The sequence below is a fragment of the Manihot esculenta genome, chromosome 5 (genome assembly GCF_001659605.2).
Source record: "Manihot esculenta cultivar AM560-2 chromosome 5, M.esculenta_v8, whole genome shotgun sequence".
NCBI classification, from domain to species: domain Eukaryota; kingdom Viridiplantae; phylum Streptophyta; class Magnoliopsida; order Malpighiales; family Euphorbiaceae; genus Manihot; species Manihot esculenta.
The window spans coordinates 10,926,134-10,952,095 of NC_035165.2; the positions used below are offsets into that span (position 1 = coordinate 10,926,134).

The following is a 25,962-nucleotide window of genomic DNA, read 5'->3' on the forward strand; positions in this document are numbered from 1 at the left end:
CACTCAAGGTAGAGGGATCTAACCTTCCCCCACCCAGAGTTTTAGGACCAGAAGCTTGTGCCACTGTTTGCTTAACTGTCCCCTGAATGATGGCACTAGCCTCCATTCTCCTAGCCATGTCTACTATGGCATGAAAACTCTCTATCTGCTGACTGTACCAAGGAGGAATACCTGGGATGGAGCTTCATGATATACCTCCTCGACTTCTTCTGGTCTGTGCTAAGGTCCTGCCCAGCAAATGGCAGCAACTCCATAAACCTGTCAGTATATTCGTCTACACTCATGTCATCAGTTTGCCTCAACTGCTCGAATTCTATCATCTTCAATTCCCTTGAACTATCAGGGAAAGCCCATCCTGCAAACTCGTTTGCAAACTCTTCCCAAGTCATGCTGTCCACTCTCGGGTTCACATAATTCTTGAACCACTCCCGTGCCTTCTTGCACTTTAGTGTGAACCCAGCCATTTGAATGGCTCTACTGTCATCCGCCCCTATCTCGTCTGTAATTGCCTTGACCCGCTCCAAGTACACGAACGGATCATCACCGGTTTCAAACTGGGGAGCACCCAGCTTCATATAGTCTGTCATCTTAACCTTGCTCCCACTGGCTGAGCTAGGTCTAGGTGGTTGAGCAACTGGGGCTGCTGGTTCTGCAGGTGGTGGAGGTGGTGCAACATTTTCTGAGGTAAGGTTTACTGGATTTGGATAGTAGGGTGGAGGTGGATACATTGGGTACTGAGAGTACGGTGGGTAGTATGGTGGGTATGGCATCTGTGTGGGATAAGGGGTGAAACTAGGGTAATCCGATGTACCTCCCATCGAATACCCGGGATGTTGTGAGAAATGTGGGTAGTGAGGTGGCTGAACAAATCCCGAGGCCTGAGTGCCTCCTTGGGACTCTCCCATTCCTTCTTCTGACATACTGACTCCCAAACTGCCATCCCTCCTCTGTTCTACGTCCATATCATCCCCCATATCCTCTGACGCTCCTCCCTGAACTGTTCCTCTGACTGACCTGCTTCTACCCAGATCCAAAGACCTTCTAGGGTCTCTTGCTGCTCTGTCCCTGTTGGACCTGCTTGACATTGCCCTAGGCAATGTAGGAGGACGGGCGCTCATGCCCTCATCCTCAGGTGGTACTCCAGTCAATCTTGCTGATCGACGAGTTTCTCTCATCCTGTTTTCTGAAAAACAGTACGCATCACAAGCAACGTTAGCATCATATGGTTCATGTGGGCACACATGAACCCGCATCACATACATCACATGTCATAGCATATCATTAATGCACATGCATATTATCATGGCATTTCACATCATCATGCAAGACAGGACTCCACATCCTATCCTAGTGGACATGATCTTCCTATTGTGCTTGACCTTCTATAACCTCTATGAGCCCGACACTCTAGGTCCGACCATATGAACCTAGGGCTCTGATACCATTCTGTAACGACCCGAAAATCGGACCGCTACCGGCGCTAGGATCCGGGTCGACTTAAGGCCGCCGGGACCCGTAGCAAGCCTGACATAAAACCTGTAAACCTGTATAATCCCATACATGATCCACAACATGTATAAAATTTAAAACTTTTCTTTCCATGAACATCAACCAAACTCAACCTGTGCATAACATTAACATAACATTGATCCCTCTGTGGGATCTCATCTGTGCCCTCAAAGGGTAACATAACCTGTGTTGAGCTGGTTTACATAATGACATAAAATAACCAAGATCATGTATAAAAAGGGATACAACATTCTATGGTCAAGCACACACTAACATCCATAAAACTCATTACATAACTATACTGTACTTTTATATTACAATTTGATCATGTCCATTGCTAGCTATTACATAAGCATGACTTCTTTACTCTATCCGGACTCCCGCACTATACTGTACCTGCAAGCCTGGGGGTAAAGGGAGAGGGGTGAGCTAAAAGCCCAGTGAGTAGAGCTATTAAAACACGTTAACACTATGCTCTATGAAATGCATCATAACACAAACAATTCACATAAAGGTTGGGTGAACTTGTCACCAATTAGTCCAAGCTAACATAGTGCCAGGCCGTAGCATGGGGTCCTGGTCTTCCTGTCATACATACATTACTTACCATTATTCCAGGGCCTCCTCTAGGCTCCTGGTCTTCGAGTCCACAATTGTGCCAGGCCGTAGAATGGGGTCCTGGTCTTTCATTTCCGTGCCAGGCCGTAGAATGGGGTCCTGGTCTTCCTGTCATGGACTAATTGGGTCATCCAACATTCACCCACATCATCAACAATCGATGCAATGCGGCATATTCGTGAATACTAATGCAATCATCCTATTGCATAATCATGATGCATGAAACATGATAAAACATTTAATTTAAAAGATTAAGTTTAGTTCCACTCACCTCTGGCTGACTCTGACAACACCGAAGCAGCTGAACTCACTGCTGGGGTCCTCGGTTCCTCGGGTCCGAACCTACACAGGTAGACTCAAATGAGGGACCAAACATGCTAGAACATAACTCTAAACTACTCCCCAAAAACCCCCTAAAACATCCTGAAAATATCACATAGAGGTATGCATGAATGGCTGAACAGGGCACTTTCGGCGGCACCTTCGGCGGCCGAAAGTCCTGGACAGATCCGAAAGTCAGGCACTTTCGGCGGCACCTTCGGCGGCCGAAAGTCCCAGACAGAGACGAAAGTCTCTTTTCGGGGGCAACTTCGGCAGCCGAATGCTGCCTCCACAAAGGGGGTTCGGCGGCCGAAACTCCCTTCGGCGGCCGAACCTGGTTTCTGCCAGAAGGGCAGAAACTTGGTTCACATGAACCCCTTGCCTCCCAAAACCTCAAATCAAGCATATATCTCAACCATCACATGCATACAAGCTCCTAGGGGCCTCAAACAAACATATACCCCATCTACAACACTTCAAACATACTCAAACATGCCACATTGTTCAAAAATCACATAAAACCTAACATAGCTCAACTAACTCAAACATACATTTCTACCCCATAAAACTTCATAAAACTTATTTAAAACATACTATGAGCTTAAGATCGGCTCTTACCTCTTGAAGATCGAGGGTTGAGGAGATCTAAACTTGGAGATGGGAGAAGTTCCAACTTTTGGTCTCCAAGCTCCAAAACTCGTTCTAAGCTCAAAGATCTTCAAAACCAAAGTTATAAACTTGTATAAATCATGGAAAAAGGAAGGAAAAACTCAAGATTGGGGAAGGATGGCGAAAGGCTCAAAATTGGCCGAAATGGAGAGAAAAAGCTCGCCCATTTTCGGCTAAGGGACCCTTTTATAGGTGGCTGGCCAGGCCACGTTCGGGGGCTGAATGTGCCTCCGCATGCATGCCATGTTCGGCGGCCGAACATGAGGTTCGGCGGCCGAACCTGGACTTCCCTCACTCATGCTTTCGGGGGCCTAACGTGCCTCCAAAACGCATGCATGTTCGGCGGCCGATCTTGACTTTCGGCGGCCGAACCTGGGTTTTCCTCCAATGCTATTTTCATGTAAAAACTCATTTAATTTAATACTTAAAATCATTGAAAACATGAAAACATTTTACAAAAACATGATTTTACCCTTCTAGAGGTCTCCGACATCCGAGATCCCACCGGACGGTAGGGATTCCGATACCGGAGTCTAGCCGGGTATTACACGTAGCAAGCCTATCTTAAACTCTGTGTACCTGATAAATTCCATACATGATCAAACATAAACACTACAAACTGAAAACTTTCCTTCCCCTTACCAAGCTTGACCTGCATGCACTATGTCTGAAAACATAGAACCCACTCTCATAGGGTCAGCATATCACAAGTCAGTCTTGGTTCCACACATTTCTCATCAAGAAACATAAAACATTCAATAAGGATCATGCATAACAAGGGATTAATCATACACTAGGGCAAAGCACAACTCTATCCATCATTAAACATTACATGACTTACAATACATAACGTTAAATTACATCATGTCCACTATTATCTATTACATACACTTCACCCTAGCTGCTATCCCGTGCTAACTCTGACTGGCCCTGCAAAACTGGAAATTTGGGAGAGGGATGAGCTACTAAAGCCCAGTGAGCAGAACAATAATACAAATCCATTTAAAACATATGCTCTCATGAAATGCATCACATCACAAACATATCACATCAAGGATGAACTTGTCACCAATAGCCCTCTACATATCGTAATATGTCCAACTGTACCAGGGGTGATACGGCCTCACCTGGTATTCGCTTAAATAGCTCATCTCATAACATGTCCAACTACACCAGGGGCGATACGGCCTCACCTAGTGTTCGCTTACATATAACATAGTGCCAGGGGCGACCTGGTCTTTCTATCTCGTATCATATCATCTCATCTAATATGAAGGGCTAAGGATCATCCAATATTCATCCACATCAACAACATATTATGCAATGCATCATATTCGTGAATACTAGTGCAATACAATCTAATACATATCATGGCATTTTATGATGCATGGATCATGCTAAAACATTCATTAACTCTAAAACATAGTTCTGTTCCACTCACCTTTAGCAATTGCTGGGCTAACTCAGGACCAACTATCTCTGAATCAGCTAACTCTGCTGACCTCCTCAGTTCCCCAGGTCCGATCCTACACAGGTGGACTCAAATGAGGGACCAAACAACTCTAACATCATACTAAACATCTCCCCAAAAACCCCTCTAACACATCAAAACATGCATGCAAAACAAGCAAAGGAAGGCTGGACAGGGCACCTTCGGCGGCACATTCGGCGGCCGAACCCTCTCTCCAAAGACGAAACTCGGGTACTTTCGGCTTCCGAACCTTCCTTCGGCGGCCGAAAGCTTGCCTTCAAGCCAAAACTCAACTTTCGGGGGCAAGGTTAGGCGGCCATCACAGCCTTCCTAAGAGGTTCTATAACGACCCGAAAATCAGACCGCTACCGGCGCTAGGATCCAGATCGGCTTAAGGCCGCCGGGACCCGTAGCAAGCCTGACATGTAACCTGAAAACCTGTATAATCCCATACATGATCAACAACATACATAAAAATTAAAACTTTTCTTTCCATACACATCAACCAAACTCAACCTGTGCATATACATTAACATAACATTGATCCCTCTGTGGGATCTCATCAGTGTCCCCAATGGGTGACATAACATATGTTGAATGGGTTTACCTAAGCATCATAAAAGTCTCTAAGATCATGTAATAAAAGGGATAACAACAATCTATAGTCAAGCACACCTCTAACATCCATATACATCATCTCATTACATATCTAAACTGTACTTTTACATTACATCAAAATCATTCATCATGTCCACACTAACTAATACATAACCAAAACTTCATTACTCTATCCGGACTCCTGCTCTAACCTGTACCTGCAAGCCTGGGGGTAAAGGGAGAGGGGTGAGCTAAAAGCCTAGTGAGTAGAACTATAAAATATATTAACACTATGCTTCAATGAAATGCATCATAACACAGACAATTCACATAAGGGCTGGGTGAACTTGTCACCAATTAGTCCAAGCTAACTCTGTGCCAGGCCGTAGCATGGGGTTCTGGTCTTCCTGTCATAACATACATTACTTACCATTGTCCCAGGGCCTCCTCTAGGCTCCTGGTCTTCGAGTCTCATAACCGTGCCAGGCCGTAGAATGGGGTCCTGGTCTTTCCTTACTCTGTGCCAGGCCGTAGAATGGGGTCCTGGTCTTCCTGTCATGGACTAATTGGGTCATCCAACATTCACCCACATCAACAACAATCGATGCAATGCGGCATATTCGTGAAAACCAATGCAATCATCCTATTGCATAATCATGATGCATGAAACATGATAAAACATTTAATTTCTCAATTTAAAAGATTAAGTTTAGTTCCACTCACCTCTGGCTGACTCTGATAACACCGAGGCAGCCGAACTCACTGCTGGGGTCCTCGGTTCCTCGGGTCCGAACCTACACAGGTGGACTCAAATGAGGGACCAAACATACTAGAACATAACTATAAACTACTCCCCAAAAACCCCCTAAAACATCATGAAACAACCATAGAAAAACATGCAAAGGAGGCCTGGACAGGGCACTTTCGGCGGCAGGTTCGGCGGCCGAAAGTCCCTCCAGAGCCGAAAGTCAGGCAGGTTCGGCGGCACCTTCGGCGGCCGAAACTCCCAGACAGAGACGAAACTCATGCATGTTCGGCGGCACTTTCGGCGGTCGAAACTGCCAGACAGAGACGAAAGTCTCCTTTCGGAGGCAAGCTTCGGCAGCCGAAAGGCTGCCTCCCCAGCCATGTTCGGCGGCCGAAAGCCCTTCGGCTGCCGAACCTGGTTTCTGCCAAAGGGCAGAAACTTGGCTCCTTTTGCACATTTCGCCTCCAAACCTTCCAAACATGCATCAAACCTATTCTACAACACACAAACACAAGCATACATGTTCCTAGGGGCCTCAAACCATCATAAACCCCATCTACAACACATCAAACATCCACATTGTTCATGAATATACATTTTTACCCATAAACATAACCATAACCTAAACATGCATTCTAACCCATAGATCTACTTAAAACTTACTTAAAACATGCAATGAGCTTAAGATCGGCTCTTACCTCTTGAAGATCGAGAGAGAGACGACCAAAAACACGGAGGTGGGAGAGATTGGGTTCTTGAACCTCCAAGCTCCAAAACTTTGCTCAAAAGCTCAAATCTTCAAAACAAGGTTAAAACAAATGAAAATCTTGAAAGATCTAGAGGAAAAACATCAAAGATTGGTGAGGGACGGCGGAGAGCTCACCTTGGCCGAAAATGGGGAAAAAGCTCGCCCGTTTTCGGCTAAGGGATCCTTTTATAGTGGCTGGCCAGGCCACGTTCGGGGGCCGAATGTGCCTCCGCATGCATGCCATGTTCGGCGGCCGAACTTAAGGTTCGGCGGCCGAACCTGGACTTCCCTCACTTATGCCCTTCGGGGGCCTAAAGCACTCCCGAAGTGCATGCATGTTTGGCGGCCGAACTTGGGGTTCGACGGCCGAACCTGAGTTTTCCTCCAATGCTATTTTCATGCAAAAACTCATTTTCTTTCATGCTCAAAACATAAAATATGTTAAAACATTTTATAAAAACATGGTTCTTACCCTTCTAGAGGCCTCCGACATTCAAGATTCCACCGGACGGTAGGAATCCCGATACCGGAGTCTAGCCGGGTATTACAGGTTCGGCGGCCGAACCTTGCTTCGGCGGCCGAACCTGAGTTCATCCAGAACTCAGCTTCATGCACAAACAAGCCACCCAAACCTTCCAATACCCAAAACATGCAAACCACAATTCCACAACCTGCATATGCTCAAGTATAGGCACAAAGGGGTCCAAAACTAACTTACAACCCCAACAAACAACATATCTAAACACATAAGCATGCTTTGACCACAAATCAACCAAAAATCCACTTTACCCTACACATGCATCTCTACCCATAAACCTCCATAAAACTCACTTAAAACTTCATAAAAACTAAGGATCTACACTTACCTCTTGAAGAACAAGAGTTGGTGTGACCCCAAACGTGAAGATATGGAGATCCAAGCTCCACAAGTCTCCAAGTTTCAAAATCTTGCTCAAAGCTCACAACTCTTCAAAACAAGGAGAAAACTCATGAAAACCTTAAAAGATTTGAAGAAACATCATGAAAACACCCCAAGGAGAGCAGGAACCTACCCTTGCACGAAAAGAGAGTGAAACACACTTCATTTCTGATCAACGGGGCTTTTATAGGTGACCAACCGCCTTTCCTTCGGCGGCCAAAGCTGCATGCAAAACCATGCAACGTTCGACGGCCGAACTTGAAATTCGGGGGCCAAACCTAAAACACTTTCGGCGGTCGAACCTGGCCAAAGCCTCCTTGGTCTTTTCCCTTTCAACACCCAATTCCTTTGCATTCAAAATCATAAAACACTTAAAACCATTTGAGAAAACCTTTCCCTTACCCTTCTAGAAACCTTCGACATCCTCGAATGCCATATTCCAACGGAGATTCCGCCGGAAAAGAAGAATTCTGATGCCGGCGTCTAGCCGGGTATTACATATAAGATGCTGAAGCTACTTGGGAGCATGAGCTCAATTTGTGGGAGAATGAGGATGAGGTGCTTACTTATTGGCAAGGGACAACGAGGGCATCGCCACATTAGCTGAAGGAGAATGTGACACATGACACTGAATTTTTTTTTTGTTGGAGATTGAAGAAGATGCATTGAGATATAATCAAAGTGGCATGAAGCCATTAACAAAGTCCGATTGAACTACTAGGTTATGTAGGAAATTAGCATCATGGAGTGTCCTGGTAGTCAATGAATGAGTAGCTTGGTTTCCATTATGCCTAACATGAAGGAAAGAAATTGAGTGAAATGCGGATGAGAAGGAATGAATATACTTGATCAACACACTTATCAAAGCAAGAATATTTCTCCTAGACATTAATTGGATCACCACTAAGGAATCACCTTCAACTTTATGGAATAGTAAACATGAGAGCAAGCAAGCATTATCACTACAAAAATTTATCGGAATAGTAACGAAAAATTTCTGTTACTGATTAGTAACGGATTAATAACGGATATCATGTAAAGAACAACAATAGTAACAGATTAAATAATCCGTTATTAATCCATTACTAAATTCTGTAACGGACATCCATTACAGAATTGGTTCAATGGGCCCAAAATTAGTAACGGATTAACAAATCCGTTACTAAATTATTTTCTATTCAGTTATTTAGTAACGGATAAACTATCCGTTACATAAGTTAAATTTAGTAACGGATGTGTCCGTTACTAAAATTGAAATCCCTAATATATGAAATCTTGTATTTTCCCTTTCTCAATCACACAAATTGACTTCTCCTTTCCCGGCATTTGAACAAAATTTTCCAAAACCTCTTTTCCTGCTGTCAACGCCGTTGCTGCGTCCGCCGGTGGTGGTTGCTTCTTCTATTTCCACCACCGCTCCCTCTGGTTGTCGTCGTTGCTTCCATCGATCCAGTATGTTTGCCGTTTGGTGCTGCTCCTCGTCCTCAGTCATGCCGTTGCTGCGTCCGCTGGTGGTGGTTGGTTCTTCTCTTTCCTCCGCTGCTCCCTTTGGTCATCGTTGCTACATCATCTAATTCTCATCGGCGCATTCGCTGGTCCAGTCCTTTTGTTGTCCGGTGCTGCTCCTCGTCCTCAATCACGCCTCTGCTGATTTTCGCCTCTATACTCAACGTCCTCAGTCACTGCAGGTTTGAATTAATTTTGAGATTGTGATTTCAAATGCTCTCTTTTTTGTGTAAATTATTGAAATGGATTGTTGAATTTTATTGATATGTTAATGTGAGATTATTGAAATGAGTTGTTGAATTTTTTTGTGTGATTATAATGTGTTGTTTTCTTGCTGTTTGCTATTTTCATTGTTCCTTGTTGTGCATTCTTGTTGTGAATTTTTCATCAAGTGAATTTATTTGCACTCTTTCTGTTTAATGCTTTGGATTGTTGGTTGGTCTTTGCTGTGGCTGTTTTTCGTGATTCCAGTAGTTTTTGAAGAAAATCTATAAAACTGATAACTGGAGGAAATATTAAGGTCTTCTGAAATTAAATATAGAAGAATGATATTTTGAGCAATATGTCTTTCATTAAAAATTCTAAAAGCTAAATTAAAATTTAAAAAATTCAACACAATGATCTACTACGACGAATTCACCTCTTGTGATAGTTCCAGTCTTGTCAAAAGTCATTACCTTGATCTTGGCCAGTGTTTCGAGATAGTCTCCACCTTTGATCAAAACACCAGATGTTACAGCCTTTGTAAGTGTGCAGGAAGTTGCAACAGGTGTGGAGAGTATAAGACCACATGTGCATGCACTTACTAACACCACCAATGCTAAGTGAAACCAGTGATCACGGTTGTGAACTCTTAGTGTCAAAGGAACTACTACCAAGCTAACTGATATGATTAGAACCACTGCCAAATTATACAGGAAAAAAAAATCTAAAATTAAATGAGAGAATATAAAGGGACTTGATAATGATGTATCAAAATAATAGAAGGGTAATTTATAATATAATTTCTAAAATTTAACAAAACTCATATTTCAATCCTCATTTTAATGAGAAAGAATTTATAGTCTCTGAGATTTTATTCCATTAATAAAATAGTCTTAACGTTATAATATGACAATTTAGATTTTTAAATTTTAATTTTTATAACAGTTTAATTCTTTTAGTTTTAATAATTTATAGTAATTTAGTCATTATATTTTTAATATTTATAATAACTTAGTCTTTTTAATTTAAATTATAGATAAATTTAATAAAATTACTATTTTATTAACAAAATAAAAAACTCAGTACTAAATTATTTACAGTGTAAAAGCAAAAAATTAAATTGAAAGATTTTGCTAAATGTTAGAGACTATATTGTAAATTGCCCAAAAACAAGAGTGATAGAATCTACATGACTAATTAGGAGTATAATACTAAGCAATTTTGTCTATCAGTCTTTGAGTTCTAGACTTGTTGTTTTGAGCTTCTTCAACCAGCTTCACCATTTTAGCAACCACAGAGTCTTCAGCTAAAGCAGTAGTTTTAACACTAATGTAACCTGAAATTTAGAAATGTTATCAGGTTGAAGAAGCCTAATATTATCCAAAAGAAGTGAGCAGAAAATGTATGTTTTTACCATTAAGGTTGATAGTGCCAGCCCAGACAGTAGAATCCTTTTGTTCGGGAACTGGGAATGATTCTCCAGTTATGGTTTTCTCATCCACTTCACAATTGCCATCTACAACAATTCCATCAATGGGTATAATCTCGCCAGCTTTAACGGCGAGAATTGTGTTTAACTTTACCTCATCAGCATCAACTTCTTCTCCAGTTTCAGCTATAATTGCTTTTTGTGGAGCTATGCTCATCAATGATGACATTACTGCATTAGCCTGAAACCACATTGTATTTCAGAATCAAAGATCCCTATTTTGCCAACATTATTAGTAATATACCTTTTTATTTTTTGAAAATTTTATAATTTTAAATAGGACTCCAGTTCCATTACTATTAAATTAAAATTGATTGGTTGAATGAGTATTTATTTCTCTTACATGCTTGCCAAGAACATACATACCTTGTGGCTTGCTCTTGATTCAAGTCATTCTGCAATAGTGAAGAGAAAATAAACCATATACAGCAATAACTTAGATTGTGATTGAAATTCAATATGCAAAAATGATAGAAATAGAAAGTGCAAATGAGTGGTTGGACGGTACTTGTACTTGTGGAAGAATAAGGGTGATGGCAAATCTGATTTTTTACTAAAGAAGCTTGATAATTAATATATTATTACAAACTTTATCTATATGTGTCATAAGCTTGATTTGATGTGATGAACGATATCAATTTAGTGATTTTTAGATGAGGATGTCGTTTTGACCGTTATGACCAACTCTTTTCTAGGTACAATAGGTACAATATGCATTCTGATAGAGGATGAATGTATGCAAGACTAAAAGATGGTCTACTAAATCCTTTATTCCTTGAAGGATTAAATGAATTCATATCAGCTGCCAAACAGTTTCCAGACTGTTTGAATGGAGAACTAATTAGGTGTCCATGTAATCGATTTAAGTGCCAAAATCATAATTTTGAAGATGAGAATACAGTTAGGTTTCATCTGATGAAATATGGGTTTGTTAGAGACTATTATGTATAGTATTTGCATGGCGAAATTCAAAACTACAATGCGGTCCATAGAAGAAGTAATGATTCGATGTGAGAAATTAGGTGTACCTCAGAGTTTGTTGATGCACGCTCAAAGGCCATTCATGTGAGAAATTAAATAAATTTATAGTAAATTATTTGATTTGTAGTTTATACTGTTATATCACATGGTATTTTTTTTTTTGAAGGACCGCTTTCTGACTTTGAAAGAGCAAGCATCACAGACAGATAATGACAGCAGTCAGGCATCCCGCATTGATGAGGCTCAGTTATACTTTGAGACAGTAGGTGGAGAGAAAAAAAGAAGGGTGTACGGTCTTGGATCACAGGCTTCAGTTTTCTTCCCAAACAAGACTTCTGCTAGTACATCATTCACATCAGCTCAGCAAAATCAGGATCTTCAAGATGAAATGGCTGATCTCAGACGCAAGCTACAGGAGCATGAGGATAATGAACAAGTATTGCGTGAGCAAAATGTGCGGATTACCTCTGAGCTCTCACAGGTGAAGGATTTACTTATGTAGCTTGTGAGTCAAAGGCAAGGCAGCCAGCCTTCAACTCCCGGTGAGGGAACTTCTGTACAGCCTCCTGATCAAGCAGATGAAGCTAATGATGAGTGTAATACCCGGCTAGACCCCGGTATCGGAAATCCTACGTTTCGGCGGATTTTCCGTTGGAAGTCGGGATTCGAGGATGTCGGAGCTTGCCCTAAGGGTATAAGAAAGGTTTTTAAGATGTTTTTTAAGTGTTTTTATCATGTTTGTATGTTTTGAGTTAAGAAAATTGAGTTTTGAAATGAAAAGGCCAAGGGGACAAAAGCCAGGTTCGGCCGCCGAAGGTGAAGTTCGGCCGCCGAAAGTTGCATGGTTTCGCATGCACGTTAGGCCGCCGAAGGAAGAGTCGGTTGGCCACTACAAAAGCCCCTTTGCCCGAGACTTGAGTGTTAAACACTCTGTTTTTGGGTCAAAGGTAGGTTCAAGCTCTCCTTGGTGTGATTTCTCATGTTTTCCTCAAATCTTGCATGTTTTAACTTGATTTGAGCTTTGTTTTAGAGATTTGAGCAAAAGGAAGCAAAGTTGAGCACTTGGAGAGTTTGAGTAAGTTTTCTTCTATCTCCAAGCTTGGATCATCAATCCTCTAGTTCTTTAAGAGGTAAGCATGGATCCTCACCTCCCCTTATGTTTAAAGCAAGTTTTAGAAGTTTTGGAGAGGTTTATGGCATGTTTTGGGGTATAAGCATGAGTTTGAGCATATGTTGCTTATATGCGTTTTGTTGTTGTTTTTGGGGCTTGAACTAGTTTTTAGGCCTCTATATGCATGAGTTATGTGATATGTTAGTGGAGAAGTGTTGGTATGCATGTTCTGGGTGTTTGATAGGAGTTTGGAGGCTGAGAGCATGAGTTGTGCTCGGATTCTGCCTTTCTGGAGAATCCAGGTTCGGCCGCCGAAGCAAGGTTCGGCCGCCGAACCCCTTGTGGAGGCAGTTTCGGCTGCCAAACCTTGCCCCCGAAAGCTAGGCTTTTGGGTGAGAAAGGGGCTTTCGGCCGCCGAAAGAGGGAGTTCGGCCGCCGAAAGTGCATGAGTTTCGTCTCTGGATGAGACTTTCGGCCGCCGAAGGTGCCGCCGAACATGCATGAGGTTCGTCTCTGGAGGGAGGTTTCGGCCGCCGAACCAGCCGCCGAAAGTGCCCAGTCCAGCCTTCTTTTGCCCATTTTTCCATGCATGCCTATGATGTTTTAGAGGGGTTTTGGGGAGATAGTAGGAGTTATGTTTAAGTAAGTTTGGTCCTCATTTGAGTCCACCTGTGTAGGTACGGACCCGAGAGACCAAGGAGGCCCACAGAGTTAGAGTTACAGAGACTGCTCAGCAGTTGACAGAGGTGAGTGGAACAGAACTTTATTTTAAACGTTAAGAACTGGTTTAGCATGATTCATGCATCATTAATGCCATGTTTATGTAGGATGCTTTGCATTAGTATTCACCAAGTTGATGCATTGCATTATTACTTGTATATGTGGATTGGACCGAGGCGATCTCAATAGCCCATAAGTCTGTCATTATTGTATGTCCTGTGTGAGCTCCTTTGGGGCCGGGCATTTACCTTGGATGAGTCCTGTGAGAGCCCTTATAGGGTCGGGCACCATGAGTAGTTAGTGAAAGACCTGTGTGAGCTCCTTTGGGGGCCGGGCACTGACAGAGGGAGTTTTGGGATCATGTCCAATCCGAGATGTGAAATGTTTGTGCAGTGATGCATCATATGATAGCATGTTTTAAATGTGACTTGTTTATATATTCCGCTCACTGGGCTTTAGCAGCTCATCCCTCTCCCTAACCCCATTTTTCAGGGCCTCAGAGAAGAGAAAGAGAAAGAAATAGCAAGGGTAAAAGGCATATGTAATAGTATAGAATAGTGGACATGATAATGATGTACAGTACAGAGTTTATGTAATGTATAGAAATGATGTAATAGTAAGTTATAGAGTGAGTTATAGAATTGTGCTTGGCCCTAGTGCTTGTTATCCCTTTGCACATGATCCTTTTATGTTATATATGATTGAGATAATGTTGTGATGATGATGAGCTAAGCTTGGTGCATGGTAGTCTTTCTATCTCTGTAGTCACTGTATGGTACCATAGCAGGTATCACTCTTCGAGTGCATACAGACAGAGCATGCATAGTCCAGGCTTAGTGGAAGTTATACAGAAAGAAAAGATAGTCAAGCAAAGAAAAAAAAAGAGTAAGTAACAGTTTTAAGCTTAAGTATGATCATGTATGGGATTTATCAGGTACACAGAGTTGACAGTAGGCTTACTACGGGTCCCGGCGGCCTTAAGCCGATCTGGATCCTAGTGCCGGTGATGGTCCGGTAAGCGGGCTGTTACAGATTGGTATCAAAGCATAGGGCCTCTAGAGTACGGTGTGCTGAGCTAAGATGCTCAGGGATTAGAGATATCTCACATCGGAAAGAGGTTGTTTTAGAGGGCAAGCACAATAGGAAGATCATGTCCACTAGGATAGGATGTTGAGTCCTGTCTTGATGTGTAATGCCATGATTTTATGCCTGTGCATTTAATGCTATGATGCTAAAGTTTATGTTATGTTATGGTTTCAGAAGCTAAGATGAGAGGAACCCGTCGATCAGCTAGATTGACTGGAGCTCCGCCCGAGAATGAGGGTATGGAAGGGCGTCCCCCTGCTTTGCCAAGAGCTATGTCCCAAAGGGCAGGCAGAGAAAGAGCATCAAGAGACCCTAGAAGGTCTTTTGATGAAAGCAGGAGGGAGACAGAACAGAGAAGAAGATCTAGTGATACAAGGGAAGAGATGGATGTGGATCCAAGAAGGGATGGAGGGTTAGGTGTTGGCACTACAGAGGAGGATGTGGGATCATCACAGGGAGGCGGTCAGGCCTCGGGGTATGGTTATCCACCCCACTATCAGCCCTACCCACAGGGCCCAGGATATTCGATGGGAGGTACATCGGATTATCCTAATTTTCACCCATATCCCACATATATGCCTTATCCACCGTATTACCCCCCATATCCACCATATCCCATGTATCCACCCTCACCTTTTTACCCCAGTCCAGCATACTCTACACCAGAAAGTTCTGCACCTCCCCCACCACCACCAGTGGTACAACCAGAAGCCCCAGTTATCCAAACACCGCAACCTGACCCATCTGTGAGGAGCAAGGTAAAGATGATTGATTACCTAAAGTTAGATGCTCCTAAGTATCAATCAGGAGATGATCCGTTTGAGTACATTAAAGCAGTCAAGATGATAGCAGATGAACTAGGGGCAGATGATACCAGAGCCATTCAGATGGCAGGGTTCACTTTAAAATGTAAGAAGGCGAAGGAATGGTTTGGCGTCTATGTGGACCCTAGGTTGGATAACATGTCTTGGGAAGAGTTTGCTAATGAGTTTGCCGGATGGGCATTCCCAGATAGTTCGAAAGAGCTAAAGATGATAGAGTTTGAGCAGCTCAAGCAGACAGAGGATATGAGTATTGATGAGTTTACTGACAGGTTTCTGGAGTTGCTGCGGTATGCAGGACAGGCCTATGATACGGAACAGAAAAAGGCTAGGAGGTATGCTATGAAACTGCATTCCAGGTATTCCTCTTTGATCCATGCAGCCGAGAGGGAGTTTCCACACCGTGGTGGATTTAGCACGGAGGATGGAGGCTAGTGCCATTATACAGGGTACAGTGAAACAGCAGCCGGCACAGTCTTCTGGTTCTAAGACCCCAGGTAGGGGTAAGTCAGATCCCTCTTCACAGGGTGCAGCAACTTCCAGTGGTAAGAAGTGGAGTGGTTCCACGCAGAAGTCGAGGAAGAATAAGTTCTGGAATAAGATTAAAGCAGGTCTGGGATTAGGCAGTGGCATGAGTTCAGGCTCAGAGGTGCCAGTGTGTGGTAGGTGCGGTAAAGCGCACAGAGGAGTTTGTCGTTTGGGGATTACAGGATGTTACAGGTGCGGCCAGGAGGGACACATGGCTCGTGAGTGCCCTCAGGCATCTTTCACGGCACCATCCCATCAGACAGCTCCAGCTAGCATGCCACAGCCACCAGTTTCAGTTATGACACAGGGCAGAGGCAGAGGGAGAGGGTCAGCCTCTTCATCTGCGGGTCCCAGAGGTGGAGGTCCGTCAGCTCCGGTGCGGATTTTCACGATGACACAGCAGGAGGCAAACACTTCTAACACCGTGGTGTCAGGTAATCTCCTCATTGGGTGTTCTGAGGTGTATGCTTTGTTAGACCCTGGTGCTTCGCATTCCTTTGTTGCTCCCAGAGCCATAGAGAGAGTGGGTTTGATGACGTCTGGGTTAGAGTGTCCCCTATGGGTCAGTGGCCCTAAATGTGATCCATCGTTGGCAGAGACAGTCTGTCGACATAGTCCAGTGTTTTTAGATGGTAGATGCCTTCCAGCTGACCTTGTGGTTCTAGAGTTGACAGATTTTGACGTCATTCTAGGGATGGATTGGCTATCTGCATATGGTGCTACCTTGGACTGCAGAGACAAGGTAGTTAAGTTCAGAGATGAGGATGGATCTGAGTTTGTCTTCAGAGGAGACAGGAGGGGCACGCCTAGAGGTCTGATATCAGCCCTACAGGCTCGTAGGTTGCTCAGGAGGGGATGTCAGGGATATCTAGCACATGTGAGAGAGCTAGACAGTCAGGTTAGGGACCCCAGTTCAGTGCCCGTAGTCAGAGAGTTCCCAGATGTGTTTCCAGATGAGCTTCCAGGACTACCACCTGATAGGGAAATAGAGTTCGAGATAGAGTTAGTGCCTGGTACCAGACCGATCTCTATTCCTCCCTACAGGATGGCACCAGCAGAGCTGAAAGAGTTGAAAGAGCAGCTACAGGAGTTGGTAGATAAGGGTTTCATCCGTCCAAGTACCTCACCCTGGGGTGCTCCAGTGTTGTTTGTCAAGAAAAAGGATGGATCCCTTAGACTTTGTATCGACTACAGGCAGTTGAACAAAGTCACTACCAAGAATAAGTATCCTCTACCCAGGATCGATGATCTATTCGACCAGCTAGCAGGAGCAGGTTGTTTTTCTAAGATAGATCTGAGATCGGGCTATCATCAGCTGAGAATCAGGGAAGAGGATGTACCTAAGACAGCTTTCAGGACCAGATATGGGCATTATGAGTTCTTAGTGATGCCGTTCGGGTTGACTAACGCCCCTGCAGCATTCATGGATCTCATGAACCGAGTTTTCAGAGAGTACCTGGATCACTTTGTTATTGTCTTCATAGATGATATCTTGGTGTATTCCAGGAATGCAGAGGAGCATGCCCATCATCTGAGGATAGTCCTGCAGACCTTGAGAGAGCATGGTTTATATGCCAAGTTCTCCAAGTGTGAGTTCTGGCTAAGGAGCATTTCATTCTTGGGGCAGGTAGTGTCAGATCAAGGTATAGCAGTGGACCCCAAGAAGATAGAAGCTGTAGCCAATTGGCCTAGACCCACCACAGTGACAGAGGTCAAGAGTTTCTTGGGTTTGGCAGGCTACTACAGGAGGTTCGTTCAGGACTTCTCTAAGATAGCGGCTCCTATGACCAGATTAACCAGAAAGAACCAGAGATTCACATGGTCTGACCCATGTGAAGAGAGCTTTGAAGAGTTAAAGAGAAGATTAACTTCAGCACCGGTGTTAGCTCTGCCTACTAGTGATGAAGACTTCACAGTGTTCTGTGATGCGTCCCGAGTGGGATTAGGTTGTGTGTTAATGCAGAATGACAGAGTAATAGCTTATGCTTCTAGACAGCTGAAGAAGCACGAGCTGAACTATCCAACACACGATCTTGAGATGGCAGCTGTTATCTTTGCACTCAAGATGTGGAGGCATTACCTCTATGGGGTGAAATGTGAGATCTTTACAGATCATAAGAGCCTACAGCACATCCTGAGTCAGAGGGAGTTAAATTTGAGGCAGAGACGGTGGGTGGAATTGCTTAGTGATTATGATTGCAAGATCCAGTATCATCCGGGAAAGGCAAATGTTGTAGCCGATGCCTTGAACCGGAAATCATTAGGCAGTTTATCCCACATTACAGCAGAAAGGAGGCCGGTGGTGAAGGACTTCTACAGGTTAGTTGAGGAAGGGCTACAGTTAGAGTTAACTGGTACAGGTGCTTTGATTGCACAGATGAAAGTTACACCCGTGTTTCTGGAGCAGGTGGCTCAGAAACAACATGAGGATCCAGAGTTGATCAAGATTGCCAGGACTGTTCAGTCAGGCAAGAGTGAAGAGTTCAGATTCGACAACCGAGGGATTCTCCGCTACGGGCATAGACTATGTGTACCAGACGACATCAGTTTGAAAGGAGACATTATGAGGGAAGCTCATAATGCGAGATATAGCATTCACCCTGGAGCCACCAAGATGTATCAAGATCTGAAGAGAGTGTATTGGTGGCCAGCAATGAAGAGAGAAGTGGCACAGTTTGTGTCAGCCTGCGAGATATGTCAAAGGGTGAAGCTAGAGCACCAGAAGCCAGCTGGAATGCTTAACCCACTGCCGATTCCAGAATGGAAATGGGAGAATATAGCCATGGATTTTGTAGTGGGGTTACCGGCGACGTCCAACAGACTAGACTCCATATGGGTGATTGTGGATAGACTGACTAAATCTGCTCACTTCATTCCTATCAGGAGTGGCTACTCTGTGGACAAGCTAGCGCAGGTATATGTTGAGAAAGTTGTGAGGTTACATGGGGCTCCTGTTTCTATAGTGTTTGACAGAGGACCCCAGTTTACCTCCAGGTTTTGGCGAAGTCTGCAAGAGGCTATGGGCACAAGATTAGACTTCAGCACTGCTTTCCATCCACAGACTGACGGACAGTCAGAGAGGACCATCCAGACCATAGAAGATATGCTTCGAATGTGTGTGCTAGATTTTGGCGGATCTTGGAGGCAGCATCTACCCTTAGTGGAGTTTGCCTACAACAATAGCCATCATGCTAGCATAGGGATGGCCCCATATGAAGCTCTGTATGGGAGGAAGTGCAGGTCACCAGTTTGTTGGGAAGAGGTTGGAGAAAGGTCCCTAGCAGGGCCTGAGATAGTAGAGATCACGAACAGGGTGGTGCCCATTATTAGAGAGAGGCTCAAGACTGCTGTTAGTCGGCAGAAGAGCTATGCAGACGTTCGCAGAAAGCACATAGAGTTTGAGGAGGGGGATCTGGTCTTGTTGAAGGTGTCTCCAATGAAAGGGGTGGTTCGTTTTGGGAGGAAAGGTAAGCTGGCTCCGCGGTACATTGGACCTTTTGAGATTTTGCAGAAGGTCGGAAATGTGTCGTATAAGCTTGATTTGCCTATGTCTATGGAAAGAATCCATCCAGTCTTCCATGTTTCGATGCTAAGGAAGTTTGTGTCAGATCCGAGTAAGGTTCTCAGCGAACCAGATGTGGAAATCCTAGGTGATCTCACGTATGTAGAACAACCAGTGCGGATCATTGACACCCAGATCAGAAAGCTAAGGAACAAGGAGATCCCGATGGTGAAAGTCCTCTGGAACCACCATAACATAGAAGAGTGCACCTGGGAGACACGGGAGTCTATGCTCCAACAGTACCCCCATCTCTTTTGAGGTTAGTGTTAGCTTCTTTTGTTCTTTATGTGCTTTATGTTATGTTTTTACTCTGTTTTGAGTTAGAGAGGAACATTCGGGGACGAATGTTCTTAAGGGGGGGAGAATGTAATACCCGGCTAGACCCCGGTATCGGAAATCCTACGTTCCGGCGGATTTTCCGTTGGAAGTCGGGATTCGAGGATGTCGGAGCTTGCCCTAAGGGTATAAGAAAGGTTTTTAAGATGTTTTTTAAGTGTTTTTATCATGTTTGTATGTTTTGAGTTAAGAAAATTGAGTTTTGAAATGAAAAGGCCAAGGGGACAAAAGCCAGGTTCGGCCGCCGAAGGTGAAGTTCGGCCGCCGAAAGTTGCATGGTTTCGCATGCACGTTAGGCCGCCGAAGGAAGAGTCGGTTGGCCACTACAAAAGCCCCTTTGCCCGAGACTTGAGTGTTAAACACTCTGTTTTTGGGTCAAAGGTAGGTTCAAGCTCTCCTTGGTGTGATTTCTCATGTTTTCCTCAAATCTTGCATGTTTTAACTTGATTTGAGCTTTGTTTTAGAGATTTGAGCAAAAGGAAGCAAAGTTGAGCACTTGGAGAGTTTGAGTGAGTTTTCTTCTATCTCCAAGCTTGGATCATCAATCCTCTAGTTCTTCAAGAGGTAAGCATGGATCCTCACCTCCCCTTATGTTTAAAGCAAGTTTTAAAAGTTTTGGAGAGGTTTATGGCATGTTTTGGGGTATAAGCATGAGTTTGAGCATATGTTGCTTATATGCGTTTTGTTGTTGTTTTTGGGGCTTGAACTAGTTTTTAGGCCTCTATATGCATGAGTTATGTGATATGTTAGTGGAGAAGTGTTGGTATGCATGTTCTGGGTGTTTGATAGGAGTTTGGAGGCTGAGAGCATGAGTTGTGCTCGGATTCTGCCTTTCTGGAGAATCCAGGTTCGGCCGCCGAAACAAGGTTCGGCCGCCGAACCCCTTGTGGAGGCAGTTTCGGCTGCCAAACCTTGCCCCCGAAAGCTAGGCTTTTGGGTGAGAAAGGGGCTTTCGGCCGCCGAAAGAGGGAGTTCGGCCGCCGAAAGTGCATGAGTTTCGTCTCTGGATGAGACTTTCGGCCGCCGAAGGTGCCGCCGAACATGCATGAGGTTCGTCTCTGGAGGGAGGTTTCGGCCGCCGAACCAGCCGCCGAAAGTGCCCAGTCCAGCCTTCTTTTGCCCATTTTTCCATGCATGCCTATGATGTTTTAGAGGGGTTTTGGGGAGATAGTAGGAGTTATGTTTAAGTAAGTTTGGTCCTCATTTGAGTCCACCTGTGTAGGTACGGACCCGAGAGACCAAGGAGGCCCACAGAGTTAGAGTTACAGAGACTGCTCAGCAGTTGACAGAGGTGAGTGGAACAGAACTTTATTTTAAACGTTAAGAACTGGTTTAGCATGATTCATGCATCATTAATGCCATGTTTATGTAGGATGCTTTGCATTAGTATTCACCAAGTTGATGCATTGCATTATTACTTGTATATGTGGATTGGACCGAGGCGATCTCAATAGCCCATAAGTCTGTCATTATTGTATGTCCTGTGTGAGCTCCTTTGGGGCCGGGCATTTACCTTGGATGAGTCCTGTGAGAGCCCTTATAGGGTCGGGCACCATGAGTAGTTAGTGAAAGACCTGTGTGAGCTCCTTTGGGGGCCGGGCACTGACAGAGGGAGTTTTGGGATCATGTCCAATCCGAGATGTGAAATGTTTGTGCAGTGATGCATCATATGATAGCATGTTTTAAATGTGACTTGTTTATATATTCCGCTCACTGGGCTTTAGCAGCTCATCCCTCTCCCTAACCCCATTTTTCAGGGCCTCAGAGAAGAGAAAGAGAAAGAAATAGCAAGGGTAAAAGGCATATGTAATAGTATAGAATAGTGGACATGATAATGATGTACAGTACAGAGTTTATGTAATGTATAGAAATGATGTAATAGTAAGTTATAGAGTGAGTTATAGAATTGTGCTTGGCCCTAGTGCTTGTTATCCCTTTGCACATGATCCTTTTATGTTATATATGATTGAGATAATGTTGTGATGATGATGAGCTAAGCTTGGTGCATGGTAGTCTTTCTATCTCTGTAGTCACTGTATGGTACCATAGCAGGTATCACTCTTCGAGTGTATACAGACAGAGCATGCATAGTCCAGGCTTAGTGGAAGTTATACAGAAAGAAAAGATAGTCAAGCAAAGAAAAAAAAAAGAGTAAGTAACAGTTTTAAGCTTAAGTATGATCATGTATGGGATTTATCAGGTACACAGAGTTGACAGTAGGCTTACTACGGGTCCCGGCGGCCTTAAGCCGATCTGGATCCTAGTGCCAGTGATGGTCCGGTAAGCGGGCTGTTACAATGAGGACGAGGACGATGACGAGAACACTACACATTTATAGTTTCTTTTTTCATTACACATATATACTAGGATAATAAATAATTTGTTAATTTTTTTAGTTTAAAATTGCACAACTTGATACTTGAATATATGTTTGATTTGATTTACATAATACATGATATTGGATTTGAGTTCATTCATGATATGTATGACATTTGGTTTTTACATTTTGTTATTGAGATGAGTTCTAATAGGTGAGTGTATTTACAGGTTAAATTGTCTGATTATATTATATAATTTGTAATATTTTATTGTAATTTTATAAATAGTAACGGATTAAGTTGTTACTGGTCTGTTAAAATTAGTAACGGAAAAATTTGTTATTACCTTTTCACAATTAGTAACGGATTTTTGTAACAGAAAAATCCGTTACTAAAAAAATCCGTTACTAAAATCAACGAAAAGGAAACTAAATTTAGTAATGGATTTTCCATTACAAATCCGTTACTAATTTAGTAACGTATTAGAAAATCGTTACTAATGCATTAGCAATGAGGTTCACTGTAACGGAAAATTTTTGTTATAAATCCGTTACAAAATAGTTTTAGTAACGGATTTTTAATAATTAGTAATGAAAATTTCCGTTACTAATCCGATAAATTTTTGTAGTGTATTACCTCCCTACAAGCCAAGCACTCAAGCATAAGGGGGTCAGTATTATATGGAATACTCCTGTAGAACCAAGCTAGTGGAATGCCTCTATGATTTCTGGCAAGTGCTTCTATAGAACCTTTTCTTCTTTTTATGGACACCCCCACATCAAAATTTACTTTAATAATTCCCATTGGAGGAGGTAACCAAGAAGTAACAGAAGCTATTATTTGCATGATAGGGGTAGAAGAGATATGATCATTAGACTCCATGGCCGACGAATAATCTTGAAAGTGCAATAAGGCAGCCATAAAGATGTCTTTAGGATTGTTATGAGAATTCAGAAAGATTAAGGAATTTTGACTTTTCTATATATGCCAAAGTATGAATGCAACAACTTGAGTGAGTTGAGGTCCTTCTTGATGAAGCACTAAATGGTCACATAGGTTCTGCCAGCTGGTCTTGATATCAAAATTGGAGAATGCAGATGAACATAACCTGACCGGGGAGTTAAACCACATTGCAACAGCTCGAGGAAAGGAGAAAAAGAGGTAACTAAGTGATTCTACCTCTTTTCACTCTCTACAATTGGGATCAAAATGAGTCAAACGCTTATGGAGCAAGTCGCTATAAGGAAAATATTCTTTTGGAAGCATCCGAAGAAAAATAGATAGTTTACTCGGTAGTGGAATATTCCATATCTTCTTCCAAATCAAGTTAGAGCTCATTATTGAACTAGTTCTCAAATCTAAAAAGAGAGAGATTAAGCTCAGGATTTTAGTAGTAAGCATGTATCCTAACTTGACAATGTAAGCACCCTATCTGGTGTAGTGCTAGATAAGTAAGTCCTGCTGTGTGGTAAAAGGAAGAGGAATCGAGAGGATACATTGGACATCTCCAATAGAAAAGTTAGCTTCCAGCTCTTGTCTCTTCCAAGAATGAGAGGTAGAGTCTATTAATTGGGATACCCAATTAATAGAGGGGTTGTGATCTAATCTCGAAAAAGATTGTGCCGTATGCATTCGTAGAAGCCAATTGTCTTGTTTGCATAAATTGACTTCACATTGCCTACTTGCCATCGGGTCTCTTTAGATAAGAGCAGTCTTCCCGATAATATACTCTACCAATCCCAAGAAGAAGAGTTGTCTGCTTTTGCCTGAAGGAAGGATGTGGCCTGAAGGAAGGTATTTTCCTTTAAGAGCACAGGCCAAAAAGATAATTTGGATTCTGGAGAATGCCATCCTTGGTAACAATGCCATATTAAAACATTGGAGATCTATGAAGCCTAAACCTCCTTTTATCTTTGATTCACACATAGAAGACAAAGAAATCTAATGTAGATTGTGTTTGGAATCACCATTAACGCAACAATAATTAGAGATAGAGAACTGAGTTCACGACATAAACCTGCAGACAATCCAAAATAAGATATCACATAGACAAGAATAGCTAGCAAAATTGATTTAATTAAAACCTCTTTACCTCCCTTAAATAATCGTTGCTCTTTTCATGTGCCTGTTTTATTTGCAATACGGTTTTTAAAAGCTGCAAATATTTTCCTCTTTGATCTAGAAATGTCTTTAGGAAGGCCAAAAAAATTTTTTGGAGACTTAAACGAGTAATGCTGAGAATAGATGTAATGTTGTTTTTAACATGCAAATGAATTTTATGTGCGAAGACCAAAAGTTTGTCATTTTGCCGTCACCCAACACTTACAAAATTACCATTTTGCTAGCTATTCCTTTGTACAATGTTTCACTTTTTCCTATTTAATTACAACTATGCAATAAAATAAAACTATTCTTTATCAATATTTTTTTCAATATTGTTACTGCAAGCATTTTTTTGAATAATTTATTATTTAATTCTTGTAATATAGGAAAATTCAACATTTAATCTATTGATTTTAAAAAATATATTAAAACGTATTTGAAGTATTAAAAATTCTATTAATTAGTCCTTTATTAATTATAGGCATTAAGTATTTTATTATTAATTTTTATAATATGAAAAAATTTCATTAGTTGGTTTAATAATTTTATAAAAATATAAATTAATTAGTCTTTATGGTCATTTTAAACTTTTCTTAATATTTAATGGTTAAAGTTAATGGAGTCATTTATTAGTATAATTTTTAAAACTTTAAAGATATTTTAATATATTTTTAAAGTAAATAAATTAATTAGTAAATTTTTGCACATACACAAAATAGGCAAAAAAAAAAAAATCTTAAGAGGAAACATAAGCCAATTGATTATCTATCCTTAAAAACTTAACTTAGAGAATTATTATTATACCATTAACTTTTTATAAAATTCTCTAATCAATCTCTATTTTAAAATTATTCAATTATAATATTTATATATTTTATAAAATTAAATATTTTAATATTTAAATTTATAATTATAAAGATTAAATAATATATAAAATTAAAATTATAAAGAACGGTTATCTATATATTTTCTTAAATATTCTCGTCTTAATTTATTTAATGGACAATAAAATTTTAAATAAATATTAACATAAATTTATATAATATTATCAAATGGGATATAACAAAAAATTTCAAAATCAGTATTGTCAAAATTAATATACCGTTTAAATAAAAATAAAAATAAAAATAATATAAATTTAATTTAACCCATATTTTTTAATAATAATAAAATAATTAATAGTTTTACTATAAAAATAAATATCATATCTGTAATTTCATTTTCCTGACTTCTTTACAACACTTATAAATATAAAGAATTTTTTTTTTACTTTTATTCTTTGATCAAAACGCTAGAAGGAGGGCTTGAACCTCCGACCTTGTGGTTAACAGCCACACGCTCTAACCAACTGAGCTATTCCAGCCCGGGTTGATCAGTTGCTCACTGAAAATTAAAAATTAATTCTTGGTGATGCAGGATTTCCATAGATGAGAAGTTGGGTTTTCATGAAACCTGACTTGGCTGCTTGTGATGTGGTTTAGAGGGATGTTGATACTGAAACATTGAGAAAATGTCTGTTTTAGGCATCAGACCTGATGAATGGAAGTTTGGGTTTCTTGCTTACTATGCATCCAGAAGACTTAAAGATAAGATAACT

At 41.8% G+C, this 25,962-nt stretch overlaps 1 non-coding gene and 1 pseudogene across 1 annotated transcript; both read right to left on the minus strand.

Annotated features, from left to right (window-relative positions):
- Positions 1-9,622: 9,622 nt before the first annotated feature.
- LOC122723685 lies at positions 9,623-11,222 on the minus strand (annotated as a pseudogene).
- Positions 11,223-25,654: 14,432 nt separating this feature from the next.
- Positions 25,655-25,728, minus strand: TRNAN-GUU. Its single transcript has one exon. It is a non-coding gene; the product is annotated as a tRNA-Asn (tRNA).
- Positions 25,729-25,962: the final 234 nt, after the last annotated feature.